Source organism: Miniopterus natalensis, chromosome X, assembly GCF_054644295.1.
Source record: "Miniopterus natalensis isolate mMinNat1 chromosome X, mMinNat1.hap1, whole genome shotgun sequence".
In the NCBI taxonomy this organism is placed as follows: Eukaryota; Metazoa; Chordata; class Mammalia; order Chiroptera; family Miniopteridae; genus Miniopterus; species Miniopterus natalensis.
The window spans coordinates 22,670,105-22,678,950 of NC_142103.1; positions in this window are offsets into that span (position 1 = coordinate 22,670,105).

The window sequence follows — 8,846 nt, forward strand, 5'->3', positions numbered from 1 at the left end:
CTTGACTTTGACCCTTTTACTGACTTTGGATTCTCAGCCTACATTTTAGATCATGGCTTAAATAACTCTGCCTCCTGACTGGGTGGGGCCCTGGACTGATTCCTCCTGGAAATTTTATTGAGTGTCCTAATTTCTAACCTTAAACTATGGCTCTGAAATTGGCTCACAGGTTTCTGCCTTGTCCTGATATATTCATTGGGTAAAAATATCTCTTGATATTCAGCATGATGAAAGTGTTTTATTCCATTCAGAAATGTGACCAAAATGTGAATTTCCAGGGTATTTTTTAGCACAGAAAAATAAAGAATGCTGCTGCTTCTGGAGCTGTTTCTACCCGTGCAGATTTATTCAAATCTAACAACTGCTGCAACACTTGCAAGTAACCCCTCCCACAGTACCTCAACTACCCTACCCCAAGTCCAGCAAATGCCACCACCAGAGCAAGTGGCAGTGCTCTGCAATCAACAACCAGTCTCTTTGTGATCTTGTTTGCTCTTCTATATCTCTACTGTTAAAAGACTCAGGACAAGAAACATCTATACTTTTCTATCTTCTAAACTCAATCCAAATGGCCTCTAGACATCCTGTGTGACAAGAAAAACACATGTCTTCATTGAATCTGCTAATTCCACATCTAATTTTATTAACACAGAAAACGTTGAGGATCTCAAATTTGATTGGTTTAAAGAGCATGCATAGAGTTTGACTAGATGGTGAATGCGAATATTAAATCTGCTGGGCTTACATGTATAAGATGAAGAGACACATCTGAAATTAGTTCAGAGATGATTTCCTTAAATGTGGTTTAAGAAATATGGACACATACAATTCTACCTTGAAAATGAATAGATTTATCTTATCTAGAGATAAAGGAAGGAATTTGGAAGAGTCAGTTTTCATTAAAGTTATAAGGCCATAAAACAGGTAATGCACAAAGCTATGCTTCTATTTATGTGTACATTAGAAGGAACTTCCAGGTGTTACTGTAAATCTTAATGTATTGTTTCACAGCACTAATTTAATGCCAATGTAACTCTAGATGAAGTTATACATTGTTAAGCTATCACTATTCTCTTGGGAACTGAACTCTTCCCTCTCAGGCTTTGCATTTCATATAGTGTTTGACTTTTTGTGTAGTAATTGATATGTGCCAGGACAATGATGGGTTAGAATCTACCCCAAATCCAAGCATAATAAGTAAATTTTGTTAATGCACTTATCACCTATTCCTATTCAACAAGAGCACCAGATTCATTTAGCTAAACTAATTCCAAAGAGTAGATGTATACTGTCTTCAACTAATTTCAAAATGCTTTTTTATTTTTGCACTTTGAATCTTTTTTACAATTTAAAGAATGATCAGTTATGAAGGTAAAATTAACATCTTAAAATTGAAAAGGCAAATATATAAAGGAGTCAAAACTGTAAATTAGGTATTTGGGAAATGAAGACTGGAAGCTTACATTAAATTCAGAAAAACTTTTATACTCTTTCTGTACATATTTTTTTTAAACTATGAATCAGAATAGCCACAATTTGAACACTTTCTGTTGTTATTAGTCAATACTTTTATGCACTTTTTAAAAAATTTTATTGACTTTAGAGAGAGAGGAAGGGAGGTGGAGAGAGAGAGACATGGATCAGTTGCCTTCTGCAGCCCCCCCCCCCCCACAACCCAGACTGAACCCTCAACCTGGGTACGTGGCCTGACGGAGAATTGAGCCAGTGACCTTTTGGTGCATGGGACTACTCTCCACCAAACTGAGCCCCACCCACCAGGGCAGTTGGTCAGTATTTTTAGATAGCTAGAGCCTGACCCAAAGCCTAATGTGGGTTTGATTCTGGAAAGTAAATCTTTTCACAACTGCCTAGATGCACAAAAGCTTTTTAAAAAGATGCTCCCTAAGTCTTTTGTTAGCATGATCACACCCTGATGCTTAGATGTTTCATTATCTAGTATGGCCACAGTAGTCACGATAACCAAAGTCATTTTTTTCCATCTTTAGGAACCTACCCAGGAACACCATACCCAGCACATCTCTAGCTACTGTATGTGAGAATGAATATTCCCTTTTGTTTCATATCTGAATGCTGTACATCTATTTTGGATTGTATATTGTGTTTGGGTATTTATGCTTTGTTCATAGTAACTTTTCATGTTACAAAATTGATTTGCATTGCATACAAACTCTAGATAAAAAGAAATGGCTGAAAGTGCAAAAATGATTATGTGTAAAAGAATACAAGTTCTGAATTTCCCCAAGAAATAGTAAATAATAAACACTTATATAGTACTTACTGTGTTCCAGGTCCTGTTGTAAGCATTTTACATGTTAACTCATTTAATCTTTACAATAATCCTATGAAACAGATACTATTATTGTCTCCTACTTTCCAGATTTAAAAAAAACTGGAGCACATGGAGGTTAAGCAACTTGTCCAAGTTTCACACTGCTGACAAGTAACAGAGCCAAGATTACAGTTTATGTTCTTAATTGTCATACTTTACAGCTTGTTTTTTTTTTCTTTTTCATAATTTTTCAATACAATCTCTTGAAGATGCCATTTTTTCTTCTATCTTTCTCCTCCCTCCATCCCTCTTTTTTCCTTCTACCCTCTCTCCCTCCTTTCTTCCCATTTCTCCTTCTTTGTTTTCTTCCTTTTTTTCTAAGAAATCATAATCAGCAATTGTGCCCTTGTAGCTGCTTTGCTTTTACTAAACTTAACTTTAGTAAGTGTGTTCATCCTTTTCAAAATGAGATATGTGTAATTATATACTGAAGGTATATGAAGCCAGAGGCTAAACAAGGACCATATTGAAGCATCAATTTTAGTCAAGCATATATGGCTTGTGGAGTTAAATTTACTAGCACTTAATATGAGTCAAGCATTTAGTCCTCAAAACAACCACATAAAGTAGATATTTTATTATTCTCACTTTAGTGATAAGGAAACTCAGGCTTATAGAGACTATGTAACTTGTCTAAGGTAATTGCTAATAAGCAGTAGAGACAACCTAACTTGAAAGCTAACTTGAGACCTAACTGATGCCAAGTACTCCTAACTACTATGCTCCACTTCTTTAAAGTATGGATATGGAATAGATAGCAAAATTCAGATACATAACATTTTAAGAAATGTCAAACCTGTAGCTAGTTACTTTGAGTAACACTGTCCTCAGTCACTATGGCTACTGTTGTGAGGGGAAATGAGAAGCCCTACAAAAAAATGTACGCAACCAGAATTGGATAAGATTGGCAGATTCAATGGGCCCCATTCATATTGACAAATGGAGATTGTCTTGTAAGCATCTAATTATGGTTCTCTATATCAGTCAGGGTCTCAATAAATTAGGGCACATTCAAATTAGGAGAATGCAAGAGATGTGGAACTAAGGAGATATTTTTCCCCAACTGTGAGATATAATTAATATATAAAAGGGGCTACTCATATAAAAGTGAATTAGATACAAGAGACACATAATGGATAGTGAAGTAACTCAGAGTTAGTAGCAACAAAGCTATTACCAGACCCTAGAGCTGAAGGCACAAGATGAAGGGTGGTTACTAGAAGGTAAAGGAGAGAGAGGTGTGGAGAAGGCTGCCTTGAGAGGAGCATTGACCTTTGCTTGAGGAACACATCCACCCCTAGGAAACCTCATAGTGAGAGATCCAAAGGAATAAATAACCTGACCTCACTCTCCTTCTTCCCTCTTACCTCCTATGGGAGCTTCCTATTGGCCAAACTCAACCAAATGCCAGAGGGCAAGAGAGCTGGTTAATGTAATCCATATAGTTCATATTACAGAGGGCAGAAAGTAGGGAAAAGAAGAGCGGAGAGAAGATTTGGAAAGGGCAAATAGAAGATATCCAGCACAAATCCCTTGTGACACTGCTGTGGCAACAGAGACCTATCAGAATGTCCTATTACCCCTTTCTGCTGATACCATGAAAACTCAATAGAAGTGACCTCCAAGAGATCATTCTAGCCCTGAGATACTAACATTGCTAGCTGCTCTAATAACACAAACTATGAATTATCAGTGGCATAACATAGTAAAATTATTTCACAGTCCAATGTGAGTGTTCCTGATTGTGAAAGGCTTCCACATGGGTATTGAAGACACAGATCCTTCCATCTCATGCTTCGGCCTTCCTCTGAGCCCTTGGAGTTCTCTCCATTAAGGCAGTAGATAGGGAAATAGACTACAGTCATTGCTTCTTAACTACTTTGGCCTTAAAATGACACAAAGCAATTCTTCTAAAATTCAGTTAGTGAGATGTTCCCATTTAGATGTGAGAAGGGCTGGAATGCAGTTCATGGTTAGATAGCCACTATCCAGCAGCTGCCCTACAATATGGGGTGGAAGCAGGAATCTTTGGGAATCATTTAGACATCTTTACTACAGATAACTATGCAGACTTATATAAACTCAAGTTCTTTATATAGACTGGAAATGTCCTATAAAACATTTAATCAAGCAGTTATTGCAGGCTGTTTATATGGTAGGTATTTTGTGGAAGAGAAAGGAAGTATCAGGCATGGTAACTACCCTTAAAAGACTTATGATATTTGCAGAGGCATTCAGGTAAAATAGCTAGGACTGAATCAATTATTCAGCTGTTTTCCAGTTTTTTATGCTTGCTACCATGGAAACATAAACATATGAATGATTGGTTTAAGTTATTCATTTTTTCTTCTAGATGTATGCAGTTTCTCCACACAGACTCAAATAATTCTGTCATTCTGATTAAAATTAGTCCATGAGTTTTGTTAAACAACCAGTAACATTTGGTTAATCAGAAAATATAGTTAAGCATTTTGTCTGTAGCTGTAGCAACAGCCTTGAGTCTCCTAATCACTACATACCAGCCACGTCATCGCCCTTTAGTATCCTCAGGCCATTCATTTAATCCCAAGGAATAGTTATTAAGGAGTCTAATTTTATTATCTTGTAAAAAGAAAAGAATTCCAATTCATTACAAGTAATTTTACCCCAAGGTTTCAATCTCTTATTCAATTTCCATTGACCTTGGCTTTTTCTTTTTTCCTACCATATGTCCTTTAAGGCACCTTATTCTTTGAGATTGAATTCTGTTTTAAAAGGCAGTGACAGGCAGGTCAGGTTTGTTTTGCAGAAGTCAAAAGCCGCCTGGCAGAACAATTAGCAAGGGGACTGTGAAAAAGCCTGGAGTCCACAGATATAGACAAACATCTGCATTCCTGACATGCCAACCTCATGTTTTGCTGGAGGAAAAAGTTACACTTCTAATGATGTGAATATGTGAAATTTTTCTTTCTCCTCTAGATTGAGAAAAGACTGTAATGGGGTTTAAAATAAATAAAGCAGCAGGCACTGCCTGACTTCCCAATGAAGATATGGATGAGGCAACATAAAGAGCCTCAATAATTGAAGTCCACAGTTATTTTAAAACCTTAAAATGAATATGTCAAATTTTCAACCTCCTCCTCTAACCAGCGAAGAGCTATTCATATACGAAGAAAGACCAGTTCCTTTAAACTGTACCTCCTTACCTTGGCCCTTCCTTAAGAGATACTAATTAGCAGTAAAAAGGTTTTAAATTTATGGTAGAAGGAAGAGGAGTTTGGAGATAACTATAAACCTTAGATTATGGAGAAATTACCATTGCTACAACCATACAAAGTTGATCAAATGGAATTAAAATAAAGCATCTTACAGAATTCACTGACCATGGCTTTGCTGACTGGCCACAATTCCTCTAACACAGCCTCTTCACCATTTCAAAGTAAATGAAAAACAGCCTTAAGATATTATACAGTAGGGAAGAAGGATTTCACATCAATCCAGCAGCCAGTCTTGTGCTTATACATGATGTGGCAAAAGTAGGTTTACAATTGTTCATATGGGAAATAATGCAATAATTAATAAATAATAATAATAAAAAAATAAACTCTGTGTTTCACATACTCACAACTGTAAACATACTTTTACCCCACCCTGTATAATACAGGTGGCCACTTATGGAGTGTTCTTTAAATGTTCCAGGAAGGTCCTTTTGCCCAAACTAGCTATTCTTCCCTATTTCTGTGCCTAAATTTCTCTTACAAAGCCAGAGTTCCTCCTTTCACAAATATAAATAAAATTAAAATATTAACTCCATGAGAGAGCATGGGAAGGCTGATGTATGCCCGGTCTTTCAATGATGAGATCAATAGGAAAAGAATACCTGGAGTAGAGGAAACAAGATGGCGGGGTAGGTAACAGCTGTACCCTCTGCCTCCCACAACCACATCAAAATTACAACTAAAACACAGAACAACCATCACTCAGAGCCTCCTGAAATCTAGCTTAGAAGAAGCCCTACAACCAGGGAACTAAAGCAGCATTGAGACCAGTAGGAGGGACAGAGATGCACGTGGATTGGGGCTGGATTGCAAAGACGCTGCTGTGGGCCCACACCCAGTGCTGCGGTTTAAATCCGGGAGGGACACCTCCGAGATGGAGGTTTCCCAGAGGAGTGAGGGGTCCCAGCCCCACAGCAGGCCCCCAGCCCAGGGCTCCAGGGCCGGGGAAGAAGAAGTTCCCACAACTCCAGGCCGTGAAAACCAGTGGGGCTGTCTCTGAGGGTGCCGGGGGCTGTGGGAGTCCCAGGCTCTCCTCTTAAAGGACCCTCACATGGACTCACTCAGACGCCCTCCCTCTGAGCCCCAAGCTCCAGGCAGCAGCTTAAAAGGAACCTGGGACATTCAGGGAGGAACTAACCTGCCTGAAATTGGGGCTAGAGGTGGAGGGGCAGCTTTCTCCCAGACAGAAGAGCAGGCAGAGGCCATTGCTCCTTTGGGGAGCCATCCCCACCCAGAGCCTGCAGGCAGGTGCCATATTTAATTCTCCAGCATCTGACTCACACTTTTCACCTCAACCCGGTGATTCCCAGAGGCCCTGCCCCTCCTCACCTGCAAGCTCATCCAAGCCATTTCCAATGGCTTTTCTGTGCAAATGGCCTCTCAAGCTTTAGGCTTAGGACTTTCCTAAAATCTCTCAAATAAGCAGCAGGGTGCCCCATACAGCTTGATAAGCGGCCCCAGGGATGGCACTAGTGGCAGCCTGCGTTGGTTCATACCTGGCCTCTCCTGGACAACGCCAAACCCAGCACAAGTAGCAGCCAACTATGGTTTGCTGTGCAGCTCATGCTGGGTGGCCTGGGCAAGGCACTGGCAGAGGCTGACTTTGCACCTCCTGGGAGGCCCCAGAGACAGTGCACCTGGTGGTCAGACTCGACCACACTGGATTACAACCCTACCACATCCACGAGTGACACACTCAAAGGGCACACTTGGTGAACACCAAAGCTCCAATAAAGTAAATCCTGCTCCAAAGGAGTGTCTCCAGCACAGCAGACCTTTGGCTGTAGTTGCAGTTGGACCTCACAGTTGATTGGCGTGGGTGTCAATTCCTCCCAGTGATGCCAACAGCAACCAAGGCTCAACTACAACAGCACAGTGCACACAGCCCATACAGGGGAGCACTTAGAAGGCCCAGCTCAGGTGACAGGGAAGCCTGAGCCACTGGACCCTACAGGACACCTACTACACAAAGCCACTCTACAAATTCCAGGAGACATAGCATTAGAAACAAACACCTGGAAGCAGCCAAAATGCAGAGGCAAAGAAACATGTCACAAAGGAAAGAACAGAAGAAGTCTCCAGAAAAGGAACTAAATGAAATAGATCCAAGCAAGCTAACAGATACAGAGTTCGGATTTTGTTTATAAGGATTCTCAAGCATATTATTATGAAAACAACTAAGAAAATCGATGACATAATAAAGTACCAATTTGAAATGAAGACTACACAAACTGAAATGAAGAATAATTTACAGGGAATCAACAGTAGAGTAGAGGACGCTGAGAATCAAATTAGCAATTTGGAATATGAGGAAACAAAAAACAACCAACCAGAAGAGCAAAAAGAAAAAAAAAAAAATCCAGAAATATGTAGATAGTATAAGGAACCCCTGGGACAACTTCAAGAGGCCCAACATTCGTATTCTTGGGGTGCCAGAAGGAGAAGAAGAAAGAAAGAAAGAAAGAAAGAAAGAAAGAAAGAAAGAAAGAAAGAAAGAAAGAAAGAAAGAAAGAAAGAAAGAAAGAAAGAAGGAAGGAAGGAAGGAAGGAAGGAAGGAAGGAAGGAAGGAAGGAAGGAAGGAAGGAAGGAAGGAAGGAAGGAAGGAAGGAAGGAAGAAAGAAAGAAAGAAAGAAAGAAAGAAAGAAAGAAAGAAAGAAAGAAAGAAAGAAAGAAAGAAAGAAAGAAAGAAAGAAAGAAAGAAAGAAAGTTGAAAACCTATTTGAAAAAAAATTACAGAAAACTTCCCCTACTTGGGGAAAGAAACAATCTTACAAGTCCAGAAAGCACAGAGGGTCGCAGACAAGAGGAACCCAAAGAGGCCCACAGCAAGACACATCATAATTAAAATGCCAAAGTTTAAAGACAAAGAGAGAATCTTAAAAGCAGCCAGAGAAAAGCAGTTAGTTACCTTCAAGAGAGCACCCATATGACTGTCAGCTGATTTCTCAACAGAAACTTTGCAGGCCAGAAGGGAGTGGCAAGAAATATTCAAAGTGATGAAAAACATGGAACTACAACCAAGATTGCTCTAACCAGCAAAGCTGTCATTTAAAACTGAAGGTCAGATACAGAGCTTCACAGATAAGAAAAAGCTAAAAGAGTTCATCACCACCAAACCAGCACTACAGGAAATGTTGAAGGGTCTTCTTTAAGAAGAAGCCAATGAACAAAAGAATTTGACAAACTAAATAGATCCGGAGACATTGATGCATGCAACAGATGATCATATTTCAGAGGAA